This window comes from Armigeres subalbatus, chromosome 3 (assembly GCF_024139115.2).
Source record: "Armigeres subalbatus isolate Guangzhou_Male chromosome 3, GZ_Asu_2, whole genome shotgun sequence".
NCBI classification, from domain to species: domain Eukaryota; kingdom Metazoa; phylum Arthropoda; class Insecta; order Diptera; family Culicidae; genus Armigeres; species Armigeres subalbatus.
Genome location: NC_085141.1, coordinates 77096450 through 77108065, shown reverse-complemented (window position 1 = coordinate 77108065; position 11616 = coordinate 77096450). Strand labels below are relative to the sequence as shown.

Sequence of the window (11616 nt, the reverse complement as noted above, 5' to 3'; positions counted from 1 at the left end):
TGTTACGTAAATGATATTCTAATTGTGACCTGCCATACTCATAAATAGAGCAAACCTATATTAGCACGAAAACAATTGCCCCACGCGTTTTTTCATTAGTAGTCCGGGTAACCATAATCGGTAAGTACAAGAAAATGGGTCTCCGGGCCTTTCATACAAACTTTATTCTTGGAGTGAAATGATAGCTGTACAACTATGGGTGGGATGACCATTCGTACTGTATTTAATGGGACAGTCCCGTTTTTTAGACTAAATAGATTACGACTAGATTGTGCTGTCCCGTCGTAATCTAAAAAAAATCCACAATTCGTCCCGTTTCTTCGAAAGTACTCAAAAATAATATTCAAACAAATTCAATATTTTAGGCAGGAATGTAACACAATATATAAATAGAGTGGGCGAACCCTATAACAAAGTGTGCGATGTTATGTTATTAGTGTTGGTTTTTAAAGAATGTTATTTATGCCGTTATGTAGGGGAACGGTTCGCCACTTCATCTCATAGCTCCTATTTCAATCCCATCAAAAACAAAGCAATGGAAAGGAATTTGGTTTGTTTATTATTTTTGTGATTTTTTTCAGCAGTGAGCACGCATGTTGACAAAAATAAGCGTCGAATTTGGTGCCGTATTTCTTTGTTTAGCGATGAGATGGATATATGTACAGTGAGATGGAGATCGGAACATTTCCCCTATATTGCATGGATCGACTTTTCTTAAGGTTTTCAACAGTTAATGACAACAGGTGACAACGGGATTTTTTTCATTTCAATGACTCTTTTCGGATTATTTCGAAGAGCCAATTTTATCTGGGTCATTTGGCATAATTTTGAAATGCAACAAAAAAGTGAGTCATTTGGCCCGTGGCCAGTGGTATATGGACAGCCCCTAACGGACATTTGGCACTATTTGGAACTGTTAAAGGGAAAGGGTATTGTGATGTATATTTTCACATAATTAGGGTAGATCGATGATATGTTCTGATAAATTTAGACTGATGTAACAAACGAAATGGCTACTTCCAAGAAAGGGATCACATCCGTCATTGACTTATACCAGAAAAACATCTAAAAAAATCAATACCCCGGGCCAACGTCCTTAATTAAATTCATCAACTTATTCCAAGAAAACGCCTACTTCCAAAAGACGAATCACATCTCTCATTGCCGTATTCTGAACAAACTTCTATTTTCATAAAACCAATCACTTTTAATTTTGAAGAAGGGATCAAATCGTCCATTGCATTTTTGCGGGCAAACGCCTACTTTTAAAAGCAGGTATCACATCCACCATTACCATAATCCGTCCAAAGCCCACTTCTAATGAAGGGATCACATCCACCATTGCCTTAATCCAAACAAACGCCTAATTTTAAAGATAAGGAATCACGTTGGCCTAATCCGGGCAAGTGCCTTCTTTTCAAGAAGTGATCACATCCACCCTTGCCTTGATCCGAGCAAACGCCAAATTTTAAATAAGAGATTTAATCCACCATTTCCTTAATCCGTGCAAGCGCTCCATACTAGGCTAATGCATGCTTTCTTTGAAAGGATTGTGTATTTTATTATGTTATATTCACTATTCAGATTTTTTTCAGCACCACTTAGAATAGTAACTTATTTTATGAACAAACAAAAATTATACCAAATGACCTGCTCCCAATTCAGGACACGGCTCAACGTCAATAAAATGAAGCGCAGGGACAGACATTCTATATATAATTTCCAGATTAAGTTAATTTTCGATTTTTTTTTTCCTGCGAAGTAAGTGTGTGTCCCTAAAAAGCCGGAACGAAGTTATGACGGCGACTCCCCGGACTGGAAGAGGCAAAATCATGGCTTGCTGCTCGCCGATTGACACGCTGATGTGTGAATCTATTATAACACGCTGAAGGCATTTTACTCAAACCCCACAGTAAGTAATTCTATTTTTTTTTTTCAAATTTGCTTTACCACATATTTTTCAATCGATTGATTCTTTTCGAAACATTAGGAACCATTGAAAGTCTTTTTAAATATTTTGAATATTTCGAAATTATTCACTGTAAAGAAAATGACGACACTTTAAAAATAATTTATAAATCAGCAGAACAAACTCGAGTTGAAGGCAATTTTAAACCAAGCAAAAATTTGTTCGGATTGCGGTCCTCCTGTACTTTAAGGCTAGTTCACAGATCAGGAGCATGTCTGCAAATTTCGCTTTCATATGTGTGGGCCAGAGCGTTAATGAATAAAGCTTCCAATGAATGATTAAATTTGTTATGATTAAATCATTCAACTCTATGATTAAAGATTATGATTAATGATTTATTCATTTTTGTCAATGAATAATGATTATGATTAATGATTAAATTAATTTTGACAATGATTAACGATTATGATTAATGAATAAAACGTTTGAAGTATGATTAATGATTACCGATCGTGATTAAATGTTGACACAATATGTGTATGATTAATGATTAACGATCGATATGATTAATGAATAATGATTATGAATAATAAAATTAAATGATTTGCATAGTGATCAATAATCAAGTAACCGTTGGACAAAATTATGTTTGTTTACCTTTGAAATTGTATGATTATGATTAAAGATTAATGAATAAAAGCGATGTATTCAATGATTAATGAATAAACTCAAAACAATCATGAATATGATTAGTGATTAATGATTAAATGCAAAAATCTATGATTAACGATTAGTGATTAATGATTGAATCGTATTTTTTGTATGATTATGATTAATGAATAATGATTAAATAACTCATTATTCATTAATCATGATTAAATATATGATTAATCACTAATGCTCTGGTGTGGGCAGGATTTATGGGATTCCGCTGTATAAAATTAGAATTTCGGTCCTAAAATTCAATCCGGTGGAAATCTCTTCTGTTGCTGTTAATCTGAGACTGTTAATCAGCCTGCAAATTATTATTATTATTTGTTCTACTTTTTGCAACGAAATTGCGTTTTTGGAAGCACAAGGGAACAAAATCAATGGACAAGATTCCCGGGGTGTGAGGATACTTTCAGTGTCATTTAAATCAATTTCGATCAAAAAGGACTGGCAATTGATAAGATCTGACATATATTCATATGCGCCAAACATATTAATAGAAATAATTAAAATTACGTTTTGATAAGTGAAGTGAAGAACTGATTCAAATATTAAAATTCACATTAATAAAAAAAATACTAATGCTCTTTTCTTGTTGAGATTCTCTTTCATTCTTATCTGTAGATTTCCATCACTTATATTCATGAAAAAGGGTTTTAGCCCGAGAAATAAATATTCTCTCCCTCGTAATGCTCTTTTCGCATTTGTCTTTTGACATTTTTTAGGACCTGCTTTAGGCAGACCTGGGTGGTGCGGATAGAATCGATTTGGTTGTCAAACTGAAGCCAAAATTTTCTATTGTGCCGGAGCCAAACATTGGAGATTGTGGTTATGTTCGTTTCATATCTTATATTGAGAAGTATTGTTATTATTTGGGGATAAAATAAAAATAAACTTATTTCGAGTTTTGTATTCTTTGAAAACGCATATTTTCACAATATATTTCGAGTGGAAAACTAGTAGGAATGCAACTAAAAAGCATTCGTTACGAAATTTCACGAGATTCAGCAGCTGATTGGAGCAAGAATGTATGTAAACAATCGTAAAGTCATGTAGAGTCTAGCGCATTTGTGCGCCCTTATGTAGCAAGGAAAGATAAATTCGAAGAGCGGGAAATGTTTGACAGCCAAGTAACTGCAAAATAATTTTGTTTATGGGAGTGATTTCAAAATATCCCTCTACTCGCTTGAGCGCAGAAAAGTGGCTCTATCCGCAGCACCCAGAGGCAGACTATTTTTTTTTTGTTATTTTCAATTGTTTAGAATTGGAAAAAAATGATATTGGTCAGTAATAAAATCCATGTTTGAGGACATAATTGGAATAGTACCACGATGTTAGTTAATATGGCACCGGACCTTCCACGGGTCAACCATACACCTCCCGCACTCCTCTCCCATCAACATTCGAATGCATCGAACAAAAGTTTAATATTCAAATTACTAACCTATTCACAGCATATTTTTTCACTTCCCGTGATAATGAACATGCTTCTCCAAAGAGTCCTATGTATTTCGGCTCGAATAATATCATAAATCAGCAGTTTCGTGCCAGCCGTTCGCGATTTGGTGGGTTTATCACTGCACTTCACTTCTTCTCAAAGGGCATTGAAAAAATCAAGTTTTTACTCACTTTTCAGCACATGTGCAGCCCTAAATGTTGATGGACGCAAAATGAACTTTTGTTCGAGAGAATACCCCGCTCAAGTGTCAAAATCCATTAGGTGAGTGAACTTGATGAACACCTGCGCAGGTCTATTGTGGGGCAGTGCACTAGGGTAACTGTACCAGTTTTGGTAATGTTCCTAATTTGGCCGTGTTGACGCATAACATCGAAAAACCGATGGTTTGATTAGCTGTAACAGGAAATACATCCCTTACGCTTCCTCGCTGTGGAAAATGATCGATAGTTTATGGAAAATATGCATTTTTCAGGGATGGCCAAATTAGGCACTAAGGTGACCAAAACCGGTACACTTCCCCTAAATGAACTGGATGAAGTTTTGAGTCTTGATTGGTGACAAAATAATCCTTTTTTCTTACATTGAGATTCAGATTGATATAGGTGACGTTTGGCGCACATACACTAATGTTCGCACATAATCTCGAATTTGATTTATCATCCAGATTATTATAGAGCTAAGCAAAAAAATATATGAAATATGATTCATTTTATCTTCAGGTTCGGGAAGTGTATTTGTTGTCCTTTTATTGACCACTCGCACATTCGGGGCGTAAGAATGGGGCAGTGCATCGAATGAGCTTAACGAAGCTTTTGACATTTGGGAGGGCCGAAATTCATTTGAAATGAACACGATGTGTGAAAAGGTGTTTATTTTGGCACCGCTTATGGACTTAACCACGAGCGTCTTCTTTTTCCACGAGCGTCTTCTTTTTCCACGATTCTTCTTCTTATCGGTCGGAAAAGTGACATCCGCTGCGGGCCGATGAATATTTCAGTGAACTCGGAGCATTTTAGTTCACCGGATGTTCATGTCGAGGTTCATTTTTTGTAAACATTGCCCGCAGTGGATGTTTTCTTCTTACTGAAAATCGGCGCGTGACGTCATCGTGGTTTAGTCCATAGACTAACGCAAAATGAACTCCCCCAAGAAATTATGACGTTTCAGCAGGTCGCATAATGAACGCAAAATGAACTTTTGTTCAAATGGACGACGCTCAAATATCAAAATCCATCGGGTGAGTGAATTTGATGAACCCCTCTGCACAGGTCTATACGTCAAACCCTTCAAAAAATCACTCTTATAATTATTTAAAAAAAACTAGCCGTCTTTAATAATCTAGATTGAGGAAGTCAACGCTAAAGCATCCCTTTTACCAGTCACTATCCTCTAGAATCATGAAGGGTTTTTTCTGTAAATTTCGAAAAATACTCAACAGATACTTAATAGTACGCTTCCGTAAATATTCTGAATATTTTCTGATGAAACTAGAAAAAACTTCCGGTGCACTGCCAAAAATATCTATAATATTATAATAATATTATAATATATATATATGTCGCCGTTTTAAATTTTTGCAATAGCCCCACCCTAATATAATCGATATAGAACCACACATAAATTATATAATTGCTAATTCGAGACCACACATAAAGTTTATTTCGATATATATTTTATTAGTAGTTCGCGTGGAGAATGGTTATGTGTGCGCTGATATACATCATAAGTTAAATCTTTGGATTTTTGCCAATAAATAGGTGTGGATTTATGTGTAAAAAATCTGAAAATAACTTCCAAATGCGTATTCTGGAAAAAATTGAAGAATTTTCTGGCGAAATAAAAAAGATTCACCCGTTATGTGCTGAAAATATACAAAATATCCGATTCAGCCGAACGACACTTTCGACCGAATGTCCATTTCGGCCAAATGACCCTTTCGACCTAACGACTGTTTCGGCCAATTGAGCTATTCGGCCAACCGTTTTTTTTTTTCAGCCAAAGAAACTGTCAGACCAGATGACATTCTCAGCCAAATAACTTTAGGCTAGATACCCTACACACCCGTTTCAAATCACTCAGAGACTGAGTGAAATTGTATTGCCGTCCCTTTTTCTCACGGAAATCTTACTCAATTTTCGTAAAAAGTGGAATTACTCAAAATTTAAGTAGTTCCACTTTTTACAAAACGGTCGTGTAACAAAGTCTGAAAACGTAATGAGAGCATATAAAAAACATATTTGTTTCTAAATATGAATCATCATGATTGATTACATATTCTGATCTTATTTTGCTGTAGATTACTAAATTGAATGATATGACATCAAAATGTGTATACATTTTGTTATCAAAAATCAATATCTAACAAAATAGGTTTTCTATTTGCTCTCATCGACAGCATGAATAGCTTTCGATTTGTTGTCACAGTAAGACTTTTATTTACTTACTTATGGATTCTGTACACCTCCGGTGGTGCAAAGGGCCGACTTGAAAGATCTCCATCCTGAGCATTGTCCAGCTATCTGTTGCTAGGTTAGATTAGTGTGGCCGACCCAGCCCCACTTCCGATCCCGAATTTCTGTTGCAATCGGCCTCTGGTGACAACGACGATGGAGCTTGTTGTTTGAGTTCCAGTTGTGAAGCCACCAGGCCTGAATTTTATACCGCAGGTATCTGTTGATGAACACCTGCAGCCGTTGAGTGTTCTCCACTGGTACACACTATGTTTCGCTAGCGTATATCAGCACAGATTTCACGTTGGAGTTGAAAATTCGTATTTTGGTGCGTTCACTTATCTGCCTGTTTTTCCAGATATTTCTTAAACTCGCAAAGGCAGCCCTTGCTTTCTTGATCCGTGCGTCTATGTCGATCTTGGTACCGCCGTCTGACGCCATATGGCTACCAAGATATTGAAAGCTTTCAACATTCTCCACTTGTTGCCCGGCTACTGTGAAACTGGAAGGAGTCACCGTGTTGACATTCAACGATTTGGTTTTGTTGACGTTGATGACTAAGCCTGCCGAAAAGGAGCGCTCGGTAAGGTCGTTGAGCTTACTCTGCATGTCAGAGCGCCGTTGAGCGAGGAGTGCAACGTCATCAGCCAATTCGAAGTCGTTTAGGTGCTCCATGGTTATAAACTGACATAACAGCCCGCAGTTTGGTTCACGGTCTCGTCGATTACGATTAGGTACAGTAACGGTGATAAAGTACATCCTTGCCTCACACCATCTACGACCCGGATAAAGTCGGACAAGACCCCATTGTGCAGGACTCTACACGAGAAGGCTTCGTACTGTACCTCAATGAGGCCGATGATTTTCTCAGGAACCCCCTTTCGTCTCAGGGCGCCCCTCATATTCTCGCGATTGAGACAGTCGAAAGCTTTTTCGTAGTCAATAAATACCAAGTAAAGGGACTCTTGGAATTCGTTGACCTGCTCCAGAATGAGGCGGAGCGTGACAATATGGTCCACACAGGATCTTCCGGCACGGAATCCAGCCTGCTGCTGCCGGAAAGTCGTATCGATCTTCTTCTGAATCCGGGCTAGGACAACGTTGCATAGAACTTTGAGTACAGTACACAGCAACATAATACCTCGCCAGTTATTGCATACAGTCAGGTCACCCTTTTACGATAGATATTACGAAATAAACGATGCAGTAGTTGAGCGGATGTCATGTGCGATCGACCCCTGGGGCTTTATTCGATTTTATGCTTTGGATGGCTGTTTGAATCTCTAGCAGTGATGGAGCTTCGGTATTGACGCGTGTTATACGCCGGACCCTATGCAGGTAGTGGTGGCCTGGCAGGCACTTGAAAAAGTTGTTCGAAGTGCTCGAACCAGCGTTCCAGCTGGTCAGTTGGGCTTGGGTAGGTCATTAACTGATCATTCGTGTCTTTTACAGGCATCGTTGCATTCATCTTCTCCCTGCTTAAGCGTCGTGAAATATCGTAGAGGAGGCGAATATCCCCAGTTGCTGCGGGTCTCTCTCCTTCGTTGGGCAGAGAGTCTGCCCACGCTCGCTGGTCCCGCCGACATGAGCGTTTTACTTCCTTCTCAAGAGCCGAGTATCGTTGACGGGCTAAGACTTTGGTTCCTCTGGTTTTTCACTCTTTCGCGGCTTTGGCTTCTTTTTGCTCCTCTATCTCCCTTCAAGTATCATCGGTGATCCATTGTTTTCTCTGGGTGCGCAGTTCGCCCAGATTGTTCTTGCTGGTGGCAATGAAGGCATTCTTGATGGCGGTCTATTGGTCTTCCACGCTGCCACCTTCCGGGATATCTGCAGCACGCGTCCCCAGTTCTTCAATGAAGGACCGTCTCTCCGTGGCATCTTCCAGTCGACGAATCCGCGCAATGCGCAGACTTATTTCGCCGATGAGGAGGTGATAATCAGACGCGATATCGGCACTATGTTTATTCCGTACATCAGGAAGGCTCCGTCTCCAATTTAGGCTGATGCAGATGTGGTCGATTTGATTTTCTGTAAAGCCGTCACGGGAGGCCCACGTGACCTTGTGAACCGGTCGATGAGGGAAGAGCGATACCCCGATCACCATGTTGTTATTACCACAAAATTCTGCGAACAGCTCTCCGTTTTCGCTTATTTCTCACAGACCATGGCGTCCCATAATGCGCTCATAGTTCGAGTTGTCGGATCCGATCTTCGCATTGAAGTCGCCCAAACAGATCTTGATATCACCCTTCGGAATTCTATCTACGACGGCATTGAGTTGACTGTAGAAGTTCTCTTTGTCTTGCAGATCGGCAGCATCGGTTGGCGCATAACATTGGTAAGGTTTCGGACCCGTGTTCTAAATCTGGCAACGATTATCCTTTCACTTATAGGTTCCTACTTCATAAGCGCAGAGAGTGTGCCTGAGCGCTTAGTAGGAAGCCAACTCCGCGATGCCGGAGAGCGTGTTCACCTCGTAAACCAGAGTCCTATAGCAGAACTTGTCTCGACAGCGTTCTGTGTTCTCCAAAGTTTGGCCAACGGACTTCATTCAGTCCCAGGATCTCAAGCATCATGCGGCCTGCCTCATTGGCAAGTTGTGCCAATTTACCCTGTTGGGCTAGGGTTAAAATGTTCCACCCCACAGGACGCACCTTCTCACTTTAGCTGATGTCAGAAGGACAGCAGTGTCCAGGCTACACTACCAGCTAAGTACGCAATGCTTATCTGGCGGTCAATTCTCACCGGAAGACCCGTGGAAGCGTGAGTATTGGAACTTGTGAGGACCAGAGCCATGTTAGGGGCGTTCCTCTCCGGATGTAAACTCACCATTTCGTAGCCAGCAAGACTTTTACTTTACTATTTTACTTTAACCGTTAAAACGACCAAAAAGATATCATATTAAGTAATCATAATGATTTCACAGCATTAAAACAATTTTTCGATTTGATCTCACGCTTTGCTCGGGTAGACTTTTACCAAACATGTAGTCTTTTCGGTTAAACGACATATTCGGCAAAACAACTTTCAGCCTTGTGGCCTTCGTCCAAATGGCTTTCTGCTGAACAACTCTTTTCCATTCAAAAAATAGGAAAAAAATAGGAAAAAAATTTCCACACAAAGTTTTCCTTAGTTTTTACAGAGAGCTTCTCGAGATTTCAACAAAAAAATTGTATGGAATTTACATGAAAATCTGCCTGTAAAATGAAATGTCCTTGCAAGTACATATTTTATTTGAAAAAAAAAAATCACAGGAATATTATATTTTGTTTAAAAACACAATATTTTGTAACATGCTATATAAACTGAAAAACAAATATTGCAAATATACTGCGGCCCGCTTCAACAGCTCAAAATTTAGGTGCGGCCCTTGATAGTAAGCATGTTGGAAACCACTGATTTATTGGTTATGAATAAATAGTTTAATTACAAATCATGGAAGGAGTGCAAGAGTTCATTATTTAACTCTGTTCGAAAATGAGCCTATTTCAGAAGATTTCGGTACTCTCGAACGTCAACATAATATATTCGCACATTCCTCCATTCAATAGGAGTTTATAAATCTTGATCAAACGACCTGAAAAATCCAAAGTTAACAAACGGGAACAACTGTTTCATAACAACAAAAAGGACTCCATCTAAAAGCCATTAAATTGCTTCACCTGTCCATGTCAAGTGCACGGGCTCACAGATGTTATAAGTTCGAATATTCCTTCTGTTGGTGACGACGGAATGAGATCAGATGAGAAAACAAGGAAAATTATCAGCTTACAAGTCCCGTTTTATTTAATGAGCAGTATCCAGAGTAATATATTTGCATCTGTTCCTGTTCAGTGCTTCGTCATTTACATCAAAATGCAATTCCAGTTTCGTCAATAAGAGTAAAAAAATGAAAAATTTAGAATCACAATATCAATATTTTTGCAAAACATTTTCGATGATCATAATACATGGAACAGAATGCAGCGTTCTATCGATCAAAATTTACATCAACTTTCCACTTTAAAAGTTCAAATGAAATCATTAGTAAATAAGTTCTTTAACTTATGCTATGAAAATGTGTAAAAAAATAATTGCCTTCTAAAAATGCTAGATTTAACAGAAAGGGGCGTTTTAAAGAGTAATAATTCGGCTCAAAACCGGAAGCAGAAAGCATATAATTTTGAGGTTCCATCGAATCCGGAAGCGTTAAAAGCAATATCAAGGTTATTTTTTAATGCCTTAATGAGAGCAAAGGTCTAACCTAACGAATGCCACCTTCAAGGAAGGGAAAAATGCGATAACTTGTTCGGTTGCTCGGGGCATAGTTAGTTTACTGGAAATGACATTATGGGTATGTAACAGCTCGCTGGAAAAGCATCGAAGCAGAACACCTGGAGCGAAAGCATAATTTCTCCCTGCTACCTGTCCCGTCCCAATAGCCATGTTTCGAAGGCGTTGATACTCTAAATATAGAAACGTATCACTGAACTTCAGCTGACCTAATTGGCGTCTTCCCCAGATTATGAACGGCGTGTAAAAGAGCCGCGCAATTTTAAATTATCATCTGCCGTGCAACTACTACAGGGGACACCCCCAGCCCCGACAGATGCATTGGGGCGTAGAGTACAAGCCGCAAGCTTAATCCAGTGTTTGCACCAGAGAGTACCCAGCTGGCAGGTAGACCAGGTGCCTCTCGTTGAAATCATCACCAGTCCACGGTTGACATTAATTATAATAATTTGAAAATTGAGTCTTTTCGCCGTGCGGCCACCACACCACACTGTCCTCGTCGTGTGGTCCACAGTTGGGCATATGATGTTGACCTTCTTTGCGCTTATTCCTCGTTCACGTTTATCCAATACGGTTGTTTGCCGCCGGTCAGCGTTCGACATCGGCCTGTGCTCCATGTAACAAGATGACTGAGAATGAAACAGTTTTGTTTCCCTTTCGGTAGCCCAGTGTAGTTGAGGGATGAGATAAAAAGAATATCCCTTCTACATACCATACCGATGGATACGGATAGAGAAGGATAGGCTCCGGCGAGATTCGAACTCACGATCTCCTGTTTACTAGACAGGCGCTTTAACCAACTAAGCCACGGCGCC

At 39.3% G+C, this 11616-nt stretch overlaps 1 non-coding gene across 1 annotated transcript; it reads right to left on the bottom strand.

The window, feature by feature from the left end:
* Positions 1-11542: 11542 nt before the first annotated feature.
* Trnat-agu (transfer RNA threonine (anticodon AGU)) lies at positions 11543-11616 on the bottom strand. The gene has a single exon. It is a non-coding gene; the product is annotated as a tRNA-Thr (tRNA).